This window comes from Vidua macroura, chromosome 13, assembly GCF_024509145.1.
Source record: "Vidua macroura isolate BioBank_ID:100142 chromosome 13, ASM2450914v1, whole genome shotgun sequence".
Taxonomy (NCBI): domain Eukaryota; kingdom Metazoa; phylum Chordata; class Aves; order Passeriformes; family Viduidae; genus Vidua; species Vidua macroura.
In genome coordinates this window covers 6,208,953-6,224,747 of record NC_071583.1, presented here as the reverse complement: position 1 = coordinate 6,224,747, position 15,795 = coordinate 6,208,953, and the positions used below count along the sequence as shown (strand labels likewise).

At 45.4% G+C, this 15,795-nt stretch overlaps 1 long non-coding RNA gene across 1 annotated transcript; it reads left to right on the top strand.

Annotated features, from left to right (window-relative positions):
- The first annotated feature begins 5,734 nt into the window (after positions 1-5,734).
- Positions 5,735-6,920, top strand: LOC128814010 (uncharacterized). Its single transcript, XR_008439248.1, has 2 exons — positions 5,735-5,911; positions 6,066-6,920. It is a non-coding gene; the product is annotated as an uncharacterized LOC128814010 (long non-coding RNA).
- The last annotated feature ends 8,875 nt before the right edge of the window (positions 6,921-15,795 follow it).

The window sequence follows — 15,795 nt, the reverse complement described above, 5'->3', positions numbered from 1 at the left end:
GAAAGCAGCAGCACAGGCCGGCCTCCTCAGAGTGGTATTTACAAGTTCCCTGAATTTCCTTCCTCACGCTGCATTCAGTGGTGGATGGGCTGATGGGTTTTTGTCTGCCACAGGAGCTTCTTATCTTGTGCCCTCCAGCCACAAGCTCAGGGCTGTCCACAGAAACACCCAGCCCTCAGCACAAGGGGGCTGGGGCTAATAGGGTTTCAAACCAGTGCCCCCAGCAGTTTTGGTTGGCTTAGAGTCCATCTCCTCCTGCTAGCAGGGGCTGATGGCATTAGTTTCCACTAATGGAAAGGCTCATTACCCTCTGTGGAGCAAGGCTTTAAACAGGAACAGAAAGATACAGGGGAATCACATCAAATCCTGTGTTTGAGTCACACAGCACATATCCCAGGTGAGGCACTGCTTGCAGGGCACAGAGAAGCGGGGAAAAGAAAAAGAGGGGGTCGTGGGAGAGTCTGTGCCCCTGAGCAGCCAGTCAGCCAAGTCACAGGACTGGTTTTATAAGGTGCATGCAGAGTTTCGGACAGCAGCTATTGAAAGACAAGCGACTCGTTGAATATTATCCCTTTCTGGCAGCAAGATCAGTGCAGTCAATTAGCTGTAAAACCTGAATCATGTCCCTGGCAGACAGCTCCGAGAGGAAGCAGCTCCACCTTCCTGCTCTGCCCACAGAGGTCACAGCATCCACTGCACAGCTCTGCCAGACCTGTCACAGGCAGCCATTGCAGCAGGGATAAATCAGGATATTGCTCCCATCACACAGCAGGAGCAGCTCAACTCCCAGTTCTCAGCATGATGTCATGGAGGCTTTCCACAGTCCCAAGAGCACTGTGCAAAAGCCTGGGCAATAAATCCATCCATGCAGCACCACGTATGGATGGACACCACATCTTCATACATCCCTCAACACCCTTTTACTGCCAGGCTCATTTCTTTTTTTTTATTGCTGTAGAATAAAGTCTTAAAACTCCTGACTTGAATCAAACGAGCTTTTAGGTGAAGATCCAGATCCACGGAAAGAGAATTGTGTTGTACAACGACAGACAGAGTCCACTGCCCAGCAGAGATCCAGAACTGGGGAAAACAAGCCCATCAGAGCTCCTGCAGTGAATTACTTGCTCTTGGGGGCTGTTGCTCCCCAGTGAGTCTTTGGAGACAACATCTGAACCAACAGAGTTGTGTTTGCAGCGCTGTGTTGGCTACAAATCCACTCCTGGCATATCTGTTCCCAGTTTCCACCTCCCATATGTGTCACTAGGTCCTAGATCCAGCCTTTCCGGCTGGATATGAGTCATCTTCATCCTCCTCAATGTGATGGGGATTAGACCCAAGTCACATTAGCAAAGTAGAAGGCTTGCCTTGGACCAGGGCCAATTTCAGCATGTCGATAATTTATAAAAACACGTTGCTCTCCAGCCAAGCAAGTTTCAGTTCCTAGATGATTCAGCAGCAGTGCTACAAGGAAATATGGATGTGAAAAGTCCCCAAAGGAATTTCTGTATAATTCTGCATTGAAATAAAAAGCCCTGAGACCAGCAGCAGAATGGAAATTGGGAATTAAGGATCATTCTTTCTGTGCCTGCAGGGACTGCTAAAATCTGGGAAATGTTTAGTGGAATTTCAGGGCAGAGGGAAGAAAGAGCAAAGGCAGAAATTGGGGAGGTGGAAGACCCTGAGGTGGAGAAGGAAGGGAAATACAATTCCTGGTTTTGTTTTGGCCACTTTGCACCAGCTGCAGTTCTGTTGTCACTAAAAACATTAAAATCCTGTGGGCAGGTAACGGGAAAATTGGAGTGAGAAACCTCTAAAAACACATTTTCAGAAGGCAGCCTGGAAAATGGGAAGTATAAAGAGCCAGGGACAGCTCCAAAGCCCATCTGAGCACTTTGGGTTTTGGATGTGATCCATGTCTATTTTAAAAAAGAATGAGAAAAGAAAATATAAAAGGAAAAGTACCACATAACTGCCCAATGTAAATTAATTCCTGAAAGGGCATGGCAAGCCAAAAATGAATATTTCATTTCTTCTGACCTCTTTCAGTTCATTATCCTAATTGCAAGCTTCAAGACCACAGTAGCATTTCTCTGCATGCAAAATCGGGAGGGATGGAAGGCACAAGGAGTAACAACCCTCCTGAACAGATTCCAGTGGGAGATGGAGTGAAGGGGACTAAGAGCTATAAAATCACTGCAATAGCATGGAGTAACTTCAAATGGAGTTACTGGACAAACACCTTTTTGCTCAGAAACATTTTCCAAAAGAGAGCACATCCCTCACTCCCTCCTTTTATCCTTTGACTCTAATACTACTTGCCCTGAGATGCCCAGAAGTGCTTTGCAAGGTCAAATGGCCATTTCTGAGCAGCCTGAGCCAATGCTGGGCCCACACCACATCATGCAGAGCAGTCTCTTCCCCTCAAGTGATGTTTTCCAGCCTGCTCCTGGCAGAAACCTCACACTCACCTGTGTGCAGCTTGGCAGCCTCCCCACAGTTCAGAGAGAAGCTCAGCACCCTGCAGGATGAAACCCTGGCATGAACCCAGCCCTGTCTCCCTCTCCAACCTGCAGCACACCTGCCTGCCTCCAGCACTGCTGGTTCTCCACACAAGCAGCAATTTAATTCCTCTTTTCATAAAGAAAACCCATTCATGTTTTACTGTGCATCTGTCCTTACATCCATGGGAATCCCACCATAGGTTCCCTGACAGTCAGGACTGGCTGCTGCACTCAGACTACTGGAATTCCCTGTATTTTTACTTTTGCTGGTTTTAATTGCTGCTCAGCACTGACATTTCCAAAGGATGCTTCTTTGCTCCTTTTTTTGTAGAGCCTGCTTGTGTTCTTTGTGTGCTGCCATCTCTTCCCTGGAGCCTTGGCTAATGAATGCAGCATGTTGATGACCCCTCCATTATAAGTAGTTTAATATTTTTAAATAAATGTGGGATGGTGCCATGATTGTGTGGATATTTCATCCAGCCTGCACTGGCACTGACAATGGCAACCATGGCTTTATTTGTCATTCTGTTGCTTGTTTGCCATGGAAAGCAAGGGAAGGGCTGGGATGTAACACAGAATAGAATAACACAGCAGCAGATGTGTTATTCCAAGTGTATCACAAGGAGCTGCTCCTCATCCCAGCACAACAGATGAATGCAATAAAGAGAAAACTTTTAAATTGTTATTTGCTTTTTTGAAGCTACAGGGCTGTAAGATTATTAGCTGAGCCCCAGAGCAAACCAGAGGAAGGTACATGGGGGGAATTCTATTGTATCGTGTTTCCACTGTGTTGCAACAGAATTAACACATTATCTTGACATGTTGCTGATATAATTTATTCCTAATTTGAGACCAAAATGTATCCTAAGCAGTAATATTAAAAACCAAACCAATAGCAAAAAGCAAAAAAGAAAGGGAAAAAGCCTGAGATCAGGTCAATTTTTTCAACATGTTAATTAAGTTTTCAGCCCATCAACTTCTGTTGTCCTAATTTCCCTTCTTTCCTTCTGGGTGTATCTGGATTTTTGCTATATGCAGATCATGTGGGTTAGATCCAAATTTGCTTGTCCCTCACAACCACTTCTCAGTAAAAACCTCCTAGATAGTTCACCCAATGGTACCCAAGGACTGCCTTCACTCCCAGGTGGCATAAAGCCAGGATTGATTCTCCACAACTTCCACTCCCAGCCTACGATTTTACCAAGGCATGGGGTGTGAACAGGGACTGCTGCCAAGGCAGTGATTTACAGCAGTGCAATCCATCCCCATGGACAAGGAGGAGCAGTGATAGCTGATACCAGCTGTTCCCCAAATGTTTCCACTGAGGAGCCAGCTTCTGCACTTAAAAACCCAGACCCCAGACTGGAGAAACCTACTTCTCTGGTTGCAAGCTTCCTCCTGCAGCCAGGCATCCTTCAGGCTCATTGTGCTGCTGCCTTCTTGCTAGACACCTCTCCCTTACACCTGCTTCCCTCAAGGGGGAAAAGTGTGCACAGCCAGACCCAAAAATGTGCCCTCCTGCAATCCACCCAGCTCAGATAAGCACCTTTTCCCTGCCAAATTGTCATCAGGGCCCCAAAGTGCCAAGTCCGAGCCCTGTCAGCATTTCTCCTTATGAGCCCAGCTCACTGGAGAGCCAGGCAGCCCGTGGTCCTTTGCCACGGAACAGGAACAATTAGACAGCCTCTTGCAAATGGATGGGGAAGGGAAGGTCAGGATTATTTTAAGTGACTTTGCCCTGAGATTAATGAGGAGGCAGTCTGAAGCTATACCCAGCCCCTTGGTCACTCTTTCCTCCCTGTGCAGCTTCTTTCAGTGGTGCTGTCTGGCACAGCACTGTAAGGGAGGTGTCTCTACACACCCCAAGCCTCACCACATATGTGCATCTACCCCTGAAATGGGGAGTGCTGTGCATTAAAATACTCCCCTGGCATGGCATGGGCTGTGGATATTAGGAAGGGCAGAGTAGCTGGGTGCCCTTGGGAGGAGCAGCAAACAGCCAGCAGCTCTCCTGCCACAGTTTCTGGACTTAAAGAGAGGGAAAAACATGTAACAAAAAGACCCTTCCAAAAACTCAGCTTTACAGAGATCAAGGTAACACCTGCCTAAGCCTGAGAGCTTGGAGTGTGTGCTGAGCTCAGGAGCACAGCAGAGAGGTACAATTACCTAAGTACCACTAAATTGTGTCATTTATTAAGTGTTTTGCATGGTGCCATGGCCTCTGGAAGAGACAGTCCTTGCCCTGAGAATGTCCCCCCACGCCACCCTGCCTGTCAGACTGGCTCCCATGAGCCAGGAGGGTGACAGTCCTTGGGGAGCCCATGGTCCCCACACTGCCTGCCTTTCCTTCACTCTCTCCTCTGCTCCCAAACACTTGCGTTAGTTATGGTTCACTGGCTGCCTGAATTTATACATACGTATGTAAAACAACCAGAAGTGCCCTATACATTTAAAATTCCTCTGTGAGACAGGGTGGGCATAAGTGCTATGTTATTAACCACTGGAAAACAAACCTGAGAGGATTCATTAAGCAAGAGGGCAGCTGGGAAATAAACCATTTCCCCCATAGTTTCTGAACAACTGCAGTTCACAAAACATTAAATTTCTAATTATAAGCCCAGGAAGTTTTAATGTAAAAAAAGTGACTTGTGAAACTAAGTATGGGTTTTTCTGCTCATTAAAATATCCCCTGAGTAATAATTTCTTTGCCCTTAGTCCTGAACCTTAAGGTTTTCACAGGTAAGTAGGTAATTAACACAATTCTGGTTCAACTACACTGCTCTGGCAGTAATGGAGCTGGGTTCTGCTGGATGCTGGGCTCCCCTCTGGATAACAGCAGCAGGGGCTGGTTTTCCTGCGGTGCTCCTGGAGCACAGACACTGGGATGATGCATCCTTGGAAAAGGATTTCACACCAAAATACATGGGAAACAGAGGGCCAAATCTCTGAGGGCATCACTTTCCCAGCGAGAAGCAGCAGCATTTACAGTCCTGCAGACCTGCCCTAAACACATCATTCTTCTCTCCAAGCAGCACTGAGAGCTCTGCGTCAGCACGGACGCCAGCACGTGGTAAAAAGCCTTCCTGGCAAGAGGGCTGGTGGTAACACACAGCTCTGGGCTGGCTCAAAGCAGTTGCCTGCTCTGTGGTGCATGTCAGAGAGGGGTTTTGTGAAGTCAGCTCTGTGGTGGAGAGGAATGAGGTTGTCAGGCAGGTTTGGATCCTTGGGGAGAACGTCTCATTGTTGTCAGGCCCCCTGAGTGAAATGACTGCTGCGGTGCAGGGGTTAGACTGAGCCCTCTTAAACCAGATTGGGAATGTCAATCCTGGGAACAAGTCAGGCAACCTCAAACAGCCTCAGAAGAGACATTCCATCAAACCAGACCCCTTTATGGTACCTTGCACTCGGAGGTGAAGCCCAAGACATGTTTCATTTTAAAGGCAAGAGCTTTCTGCAACTTGCCCAGCTTTATGTACCTCACTAAGGCCAAGCAAGACTTAACACCATCAACACCCTTCCAACCTTCTGTGCTGACTGACAGCCACCCTTCCCTTTGTATTTTAGTCCAGGGTTTCCTGCATTTATCACGACAAGTGCAGTCATATCTGCAACCACAAGGCAGGCAAAGCTGGAAGCAACTTCCTTTTCATGTGGGAAGCAAATCTCCACTAATGCACTACAGCCTTCTGTCCCTCCAGCCTGGAAACCAGAACATCAGGAGCAGGAAGCACAGCAGGCAGAACCTTCCTTCAGCCCCTGGACTGAATCCAAAGCCACCTCTGCATGTGGTCCATGGCACAGCTCCAGCAGCAGGACCTCCTGTGCTGAGGGACCACAGCCCCACACCACCACTGCCCAGCCCCAGGGGACTCTGGCTCACCTCTCCTGACCCAGAGGTTTCTCATTTGCAGGGTCCCAGCCAGAGCTGGGCACTTTGTGATGTTTGTTCTAGACCACCTTGAGTGGAGGTGTCAGGTCCCCCAGGGCAGCTCCATCACCCCAAGCTCTGTGGGAGCAATTCCTGAGTGCTTTTAACAGCAGCTTTCCTACACAGTAGGAAAAGTTTCCCACTTCAGTAACCAAGTCATTTCTCCCTGAAGTTTTGGATGAAAAATAAGATGTAGAACCAAATTATCCACTGTTTATGTACATAATTCCCTGTGCATCTGGATAAGAGCATGCCCGTGGCCTCTTTATGCTGCATCTGATTCTCATTAGGTGCTTGTGATTCCTTCTTGATAAGGTTTTATTGCTCCCCTTGACACTCTGAGCTATGGCTGTGCTCTTTATTCTCTGCAGCTGCCCTGGTGTGGCTGAGGACTGCCCAGCCCAGTCTGAGCTGATCCGCAACAAGTTCTGTCAAAAGACAGCCCTGGTGCTTAAAGAACTAGAAATAAATCGAGATCTCTCCAAAGTTAATTTCGTGAATTGGCTGCTGGGGATTTGCTTACAGTAGCTGAGACCAGAGCAGGGGACAAAGCAGAGGCAGAGCCTCTGCATGGCCTGGGGCAGCACAACAGCAGAGCAACCTTCCTTTGCACCAGACCAGCCTCTGAAGGGATTCTTTAGCAGTTAAACTTCGCATGACACTGTGGGCAACATTCCAAGAAAAGGTATTTTACAAATATGTTTTTCTTTCTGTGAATTACCCCACTCCTCACTCTTCTCATCCATGTGCAAAAGCAGATTACAATCTATTTCTGGGTGAGCAGGTAAGAGACACAAAGGGAATTTGGCTGATTGAGTGTTAAGCCTCATCTTTAAGCAATTTTAGTATTTTGTTCTTCAAAATCTTGGTTTGACCAGAGAAATTAATATTCTGGGATATGCACAGAAGTAGACCATTTTCTTTCCTATAATTATTGTTGCCTTCAATTGAGGAGAACATTATCAGATATAGCCTTTGATGCATATCAGAAACATCCACCTGGACAGCATTCCTGTTTGTAAAATGCAGATTTACCTTGCAGTAAAAATCCCTGCAGTAATCAGCAGCAGAAAGGTTTAACATACTTAAAGATTTCTTCCACTGACAAAGGAACAGGAGAGCTACAGATTTACCCTAAACTGGAATTTATGGCAACCCTACAAAAGCAAGTAAACAAGAAACACACAGACAAAAAAACTCACAAAACAACCAAACTCAACAATTTTTCATGAACCACTGAGATATCTTGGCAGCCCTGATTTTCTTGTAGTTTCCAGTAACCAGCTCTTGTGAACTAGGGAGCAGACCAAAACAACAACAGAAAACAAAAACAAAAACAAAAAAAACCCACCCAGTTCCTTACCACCTCAGTGGCTTATGGGAGTTGAAACTCAAAAATTTCCAGGAACATCACCTTGGCTTCCAACTTCTTGCAGAGGAGTCTGAAGTCTCACTTGCATGATGTCTCTTCCCTGCCTCTCATTTTCCTCCTCAGCACTTTCCCTGTGCCAAGAGATGAGGTTTTGTGACTCTGTGCTGCCTTTATACCTCTTATCCAGCACGCAGTGGCCAGAATTAACTCCATTAAATTTATAAAGCAATTAGGACGGGGTGAGCAATTCCAAAAAAACCTCAGTGAAAGTCCTCCCAGCTTTTTAAACAAATTCATTCCAGCTGGGTTCGTGCTCCTCGTGCATTGGGTTCCCACATGGATCCATCCCAACATGGGAGGTCAGAGGCAGAAAAGGGTGGAAGGGTGAATATTAAGGGAGAATTAGAAGCTGTATGCAAATCCTGAGTTTAAGTGAGGGCCTGTGCAAACAGGAAAGCTGCCCAGGCCACGTGAGCTAAATTAAATCAGCACAGGCATGGGCTCCATGAATGAGCTATGGGTCAGGGATTGGGGGAAAACAGCATTCATGGAACTGATTAATTGAAGGGAGTTGTGATCTGTCTGCAAATAATTCAATTGAGCAATTAGAGCTGGGCAAGGAAATGGTTTTGCATGTGGCAGATTCTGAAATATTTCTCCGTTTTAGCTTAGGACAAAAGGAATAAAAACTGAAAAGTGAAAGAAAATTTAGACAAGGTCCATCCTGGATCTGCTTACATTAGTTTGAGATGTTTCTTGTTTCCTCTCTGGCCTTATTATAATTCAATTTTATAATTATTTTACTTTTTAACATCAAGAATATGGTTCAGATTGCATATCTGGAAAGCAATTTCATTTTAAACATAAAAACATTTCAGAGTGTTAAAAAAGCTTTATCAAAACATCTCTTTTCAAGATGAAAAAAAAAAATTAAATAAGTCATCATTACTTTGGGGGAAAAAAAATCTCCCAGTTAAAAATCCATGAACCTCTCAGTCCTTCATCTGTTGTATATTACTGATCTCTAAAGGCAAGAGCCTTGGAGGGGGACAAGTTTTCTCAGTTACCTTAAATGATACAACCCATCAAACAGCATTTTTTAATTGTCCAGGTATTGGGAACAGAGCATAACCAAGTGGAGCAGGACAGGAGCACCACAGTTCTGTATCTCTTACATCTCAATCCACAGCTCTTCTTCTCATTTTCTTAAATGAGGTATCTTAAGCGATCTTAAATGAAGTATCAGTCAAACCCTCAGCATTTCTCCAAAGACAAGACTGGGGAGATAATGTTTCAGTGGACCCTCAAAATGACAAAGGGGTGGCTCAGTTCCCATCACAAAAAGCTGTAACACAAGCAGGGCACAAAGGCAATGAGGCTCCCTGCTCTCTAGGACTAAAAGTGAACAAATGTGCTGTTGGCCCTGGAGGAAACACCATGTAAAGACCTGGTCTGACCCCAAACACCCTTTAAAGTCTCCCAAGGGAGGCCCTTGAAGAGTTGTTTAATGTGTGAGTATAAAGTAGGCATTGATTAGGGTTTATTAAGATTTAAGATAACTTTGACATACAAAAGCAAGGGGACTGTGTTGGTCAATTTTCATCATTTTGAAAGTTTCTCTGCCACATCTTAATGACATTTAATCAAATCTTCCACAGGAAATATTTGATTTGGTTGATTGAGTCTCAAGAAATGAAGTTATAAAGTTTATCTGACTGAGGATGATGTGCAGCTCACAGCCACAGCCTGTTCGAAGTGACTGGCTCAGGAGCGGGATATGAGACACCCTCTCAAACATCTCTTATTAATTATCTGGGTGTTGGGATTAAAAACCACCACAGGAAGAGGGCAAAACAGTTGCAGTCTGGGTCTCACACACCTCTTCAGTCCAGCAACTTTATTCTTTTTGATCCTGGCTGTGTATGATTGCCAAATATTTCACCTTGGCATGAGTACCTTTGTCAAGGTGATTAGCAAATTTTTATTGCTTCTCTGATAAAGGTGAATGAGAAAAAGCTTCAGCTAACATTGCCAAAGCCTGAGAAAGGATTACTCATCCTTCACGTGTAGATGTTCAAATTAGTCTTACACAAAAAGGTTGTTGGAGCAAAAAATCTTACATTTTTAATATATGATTTCTCTTAAAAGGCCTTCCACCCCAGGATCTCAAATCAATTTAATTAGAAACTGTAAACTTAATTAGACGTCAGAACAACCCTGCCACTGAGGCAAATCTCTGATTAATGGAGAACTTTCTCTCAGGGGCCAAAGTCAGTCCTGGCCAGACTGGCAAAGGCATCAGAAAGACAGACAAAATAGGTGAAAAAAGACTGAAACAGAAATTGTCCTTATAAAACACTGGACAGACACAACCACCACAGACCAAAGTGTTTTGGAAAGAATTCCTTGGAGGAAGAAGCCCAAAATGGCACCCTGGCCACCCTGTGCTGCCAGGTGTCCTGGGAGCTTGCAGCAGGGTGAGCTGGAGCCTGGGGCATTCCTGCTGAGGAGAAGAGGAACAAGCAGAGCAAGGTGTCCTCCAGCCCAAGGGTTTCTGCGTGTCCCCTGCAGAGCAGTGTCACATGCAGGCTGCACGGTCCCCGAGGTCTGGCCCAGCAGCCTGGTGACATCACCTGGGCAAAGCCAACAACCCTGCAGATAACACTGAAATAGCAACACGTCTCGAGAGCTGGCAAACTGTTGGAAAGGTGACTTTGCTTTGCACTATGCCCAGGGACAAAGGACTGGCAATTTAATGACAGGGAACTGTTTGATTCCTGACTGGCAATAGAGAAACTGGCAAAAGCACCACCTGGCTTTGTGCAGCAAAGAAACAAGGTCAAGGACTTCGCTCATCCCATCTGTGATGTTTTCACATGGCAATTTATATTACAGTGGGAAGAAGAGGTCTTGTCAGAAGTTAAGACCCCCATTGTCCCCAGGAAAAGCCCCAGATGAGAGGCAGTGTGTGCCTCAGAGCCACGTGCTCCAGGTCAGCTCCCCAGAGTGCTCTTCAGGGAAGTACACTCAGTGGGATGTTGGGGCACAGTGGAGCTGAGAGGGATCTGGTGCTGCAAAGATCTTCCAGCTCTGCTGAGGAACTGCTGGCCTGGCTGGGGCTCACCAGACCATAAGGGGGATAAGGGGGATGCAGATGCTGTAAGGCTCCAGCCCACAGGGTAAGAAATGAGATCCAGCTCTGTCACAGCTCCCTGTGGTGGTGTTTTACAGGAATATATTCCCCTTTCCCTAGACACCTCTGTACTTCACTGTCAGTATTGTAACACCAGCTTAAAGCCTTTTGGATGCTATAAGCATCCTCCTGCATGAATTATGCCCTCAGTAAAAAAACAATTTCTACTCCCAGTTACATCAATTTAAATCTTCAAACGATGATTTTGGCTTTGTATCAGTGCCTTTTATAGACACAGGCCCCTGGGCCTGGGTTGGCAGCACTTGCACATTTTCAGTGGAGCTGCACTGGGAACATAGATTTTCTCCCATCCTTCAGTTTCCTAAAACCTCAGGTGGTTTGGGGAAAGTTGGTGCTGAAGATTCAAAGCAAGAGCTTGGCAGCAGAAGTGAGAAGCCATTCCCTGTGGCAAGGCTGTGCTGGGCTGGGATCTCCTCCAGGAAGGCATGGGCTCAAAGGGGGAACTGCATTTTCTGCTGGAACTTCATCCCACTCCTCCATAACTGTCAGTCTCTTCACTTCCTTCACTGTCCTGCTTAGGCAACTGTCCTCTGCTTCTCTTCCAACACAAACCCTCCTATGATTCTAAGGAAGCTTTTTCCATAGAGGGGATCCAGGTATTTTCCCTGGATATAGAAATCAGGCTCCTTAATGGAAATTCAGCTGCATCCTGTGCAGAAAAAAAGTTGGCTGGGTAAAGGCAAATATGTAAACTACAAGCAGAATGAAGGAAGATTTTGCCTTGTGGTTTTATGAGGCTGGTTTATGAGATGTGTGTTACTAATGAGATATTTGATGTAGCCAGTTTACTAATAGCAAACTCACTCAGAAGTGAGAAGGAGTTTTGCCTGGGCAACAAGGGCATTAAAATGGCCTCAGAAACTCAGAATATTTGGGATGGATAGTTAAAAATAAAAAAAGGAAAGAGAAAAAAAAAAGAAAAAGGAAAACCCCCTCTGGATTTAGTGTATAGTCGTTAACAAGGTATCCCACAGGTAGAACATGATTTATTGAAAACTGGAGAAACTGTCCTGGTTTTGCTAGAATGGAGGTTTTTGTTCTGCTCAGGGCACTTTATATGAAACAGATGCACAGTCGATAAATCAGGCTGTCCAGCAGGAAGCACAGGCTGCATTTGCTGTATAAATTATCATGTTCTTTGTAGGTAAATGCTATGGATGAAAACAGGGGTATTCTTGCTTCTTAAAAAACATCGATTATTATTGCTGGAGAAAAGAATTCCTTTGGCCTGTAGGATGTAGCAGCAGAGAGAACAGTCAAGGCAAAACTCCCTACAGAAATCACTTTCAGAGTAAGAATTTGATTAAAAGAGGAGACAATGGGAATATTTGGAATTTAAGACCAGCAGGATGTTCTACTTTCTCAAATTTCCCTCAGATTTTTTTTCCAAATGGCTGCCCCAAAAAAGCAAATACATTCAAGTACTTTGAGCTGATAGGAGAGGCGAATCCATTTGCAAACCCCTTCTTTCTTTTCTTGGCAAGGACATTAATCAGCACTCGGGCAGTCTGCAACACGCCATGAGATCTCCAGTGATGCTGTGAGGAACCGCAGCAGGGAAAGCAGCAGGACACAGCAGTCCAAGGAGGAATTGTCTTTGTTTGAGAACTGCTAAAAATATGTATACAAAAAGCTGTAACGTGGGTGGCTTCCAGTCAGAATTTAGAATGCAAAAGGATATTATGGTTTTTCAATAAAAACTGGTGAGGAGTGATGCCATGGGAGGGGATTTCCTGGAGTTAGGTTCTTATGAATGATAGGTACGTGAGACACAAAGCAGAAGTTCACCAACTGCCATTTCTATGTGGCTGCGTTTTCACATGCAATGTTTCTGTGCCTCACTCCCCACAACATTAAAAGTCTGCTGAAAATGGGTGTTGTTTTATTGAAAATGTCAACTACCTAAGCCTCAGCTTAGGTGAGGCACTGAGGAATTCTCTGAATGGAGCACAGCCAAGAGCGCATCCCCCCTTGCTCCATCCTGGCTCTTTCCTTTCCTTTTTTTTTTTTTTTTTTTCCATTTAAACTGCATAAGCTGCAGATGAAAAAATATATAAATAGTAATTCTATATATAGTCCTGGGATAAAACTGCAGTTCATTTATGACAGCTGACAAATCTAAAACGGGCAATGTAAGTGCATTACAAAATGATTAAACCTTAAGTTCTCTCGCCCCCAGCTATGGGGCTGCATTAACATTACATTAACCACTGAATAATGCAATCTGCTGCAGTTTTATGCCAACACAAAAATATAGCCAAAATAGCCCTTTGCCTTCTATTTACAGCTGGTGTCTCCAAAGCCATTTTCCTTGTGGCAGATACAGCTTCCGCTTGCTTGCGTTTGCTCAGAGTCAATAAAACAGGAATCCTACGGAGCTGAAGTTGGTTGGAAGCATTTTCTTGGGCTTAAGCCACACAAATGGCATGTGCAATGGGCTTAGGTCTCTGCTAGGAGGATTACAGAAGTATCAGACTACATATCCCTGGGGCTGGGGCTGAAATCAATACTGGGTACTTGGGAGAGATGTAATGGATTCAATCTGACCATAACTTTAATTACAATTTTTGTTATGACACCAACTTCTCTATCTCTGGATCTCGTTGAGCTTAGGCAGAATATGTCAGAGCATTGTGTAAGAGAGTGTTGAGTATTCCCATTATCTACCCCTCACCAGGGAAGCAGCTCGCTGCAGCAGGCAGAAGAGGTGGGTGGAAATAGGATGTCCACTGATCCCCCCCACCCTTTCCAAGCTGCAGAGGTGACACAGACACGCTGCCTTTGTGATTTACCATTGTACTGTGATTTCAGGACTCATTGATAGCTGCTCATTCCTTGCTGTTTCTCGTTGTGGCATGATGTGAATGACAAGATGTGAAAAAAATTATATGATGAAGGAAAAAGGAGCCTAGCAGAGAAATTTATGCTCGTCAGATTGTTTTTTCCCAGTATAAACAGTTTTCTCTGTCTGGGGGACAACAGGCTGAGATTTAGGATGCAAGTTTTGAGAACCCAGGAAGTGGGAATGCCTTTGCACATGTGAAGGATTTTTTCATCTCCCTCGAGGTCATATTCTGCTTTATGGTACAGATGCCACTTAATATACCATGGTCCCCTTCAGCTCAAGAGAATAATTAAGGAGAGCCCCATTAAAATGCAATGATTTTTGTCCTTTCTTGCCCAGGACCCTTGGGATTTAGCCATGAGTTGCCCAGGGCACGTGTTCCATGGAGCTTCTCAGAGAAGGCACCTGAACAGTAACTCCAAGGGGAACCTCCCTAAAATAGCATGGCCTCAGATCCTATAGCTAATACCGATTTTCCCAGAAAACTCAAAGCCATGGCTGTAATGAAAGCCAGCTCTCAGACTTTCATTTTAAACAGCCTTAGTTCAGAAGGAAAAGAAGCAGCATCATCCCATTACACATGGAGTGTGTTTTCTCTAGGGAAAAAAAGAAATCACTCACCCTTCAAAAAGTACCATTCTGTCAATATTGCTTCTGTTCACAAAGAGGAGCTGTCAGACAATTCAAGATAAAATTGGCATCATACTAAAACCTCCGTATCAGGACTTGAATGAAACCTAGCTGGAAGCACTCACAGTATTACACTTTCACCCAAAGTTTCCCAACTGCTGAGTTGATCTGTGTGGCATCGATCCCCGCTCCCTCTGAAAGGCTTGATGGCTTTTCCCTCTGCAGCAGCATGCACAGAAACAAAGAGCAAATGAAGAGCAGGGAGGTTTCTGGGCTCCCCAAATCTCCCTCCCCAGGCAGTCACCCACAGTCGGTGCCCACAGGGGCTGGCACAGATGGGACTCAGCCCCTCTGCAAAGCATCTCCAGCCATTAGCATCCTACAGAGCAGGAATGGAGGGGTCTGAGTTACCTAAATGAAGCAGCTGCTCTAGGAGAGAGGGAGAGGAATTTTCATGTTTGGAGTAATCTGACTTCATGGAGGAATTGAGGGATTTTTTTCTATATTCAGTCTTAATTATGATGCTCCATTGAAAACTGCATATTTGTGCTGCCTTTATGGGGTGCTGCCAGCAGCAAACTACACTCAGGTATGTACCCCAAATTCCTTCCAAACCAGTCTCTCCCCTTTTGCTCCTTGCTGCCTGTGGCCAGGGGTTGGTACCGTGGGTTGGTACCTTTGCCCATACAGATGCTGGTGCCAAAGCAACCCTTCCTGTGTGATCAAACCAGGAGTGAAATGTAACCCACTCCTACTCCTGTCACACTCAGACTTCTTCAGGATACTCCTCTTCCCTCTGCCTCCTCCAAGATCTGTCTGAGGATCACAGTTTTCCTTCCACTCCTGCTTGATCCGTGGTCCCTTCCCTTCCCCCCATCCCGCTGTGCTCCCTGGTGGGTGATGGTGCCCAGGGAGCGAAGCCACACAAATTGTCCCATCACTATTACCATCCTGTGGCCCCCTCGGGAACATGCATTTCTTTCTCTGCTCTGTCTTGGGCTGACAAAACTCAGCTGCTGCATAGTGGCAGAGTTAATTAAGCTCCTCCCCAGTTCCCCCATTACCCACCGTTTGAAATATACAGTTTGTTTGCCAGCACCTTGGGGTGTTATTACTGTCATTTACACCATTCACTGGTATATAAAAGCAACTGTTTATTTATCAAATACAACAACTTTTAGGATTAAAAAAGAAAATCCTGGGGTTTTCTCTAATCCTGGCCAGGCTGTGTGCTGAGGGGAGACCTTGCTTTGCATGGAGTAGGGCTGGGTTTTGACTGTTTTGTCTCATGTCAACGCTATTCCT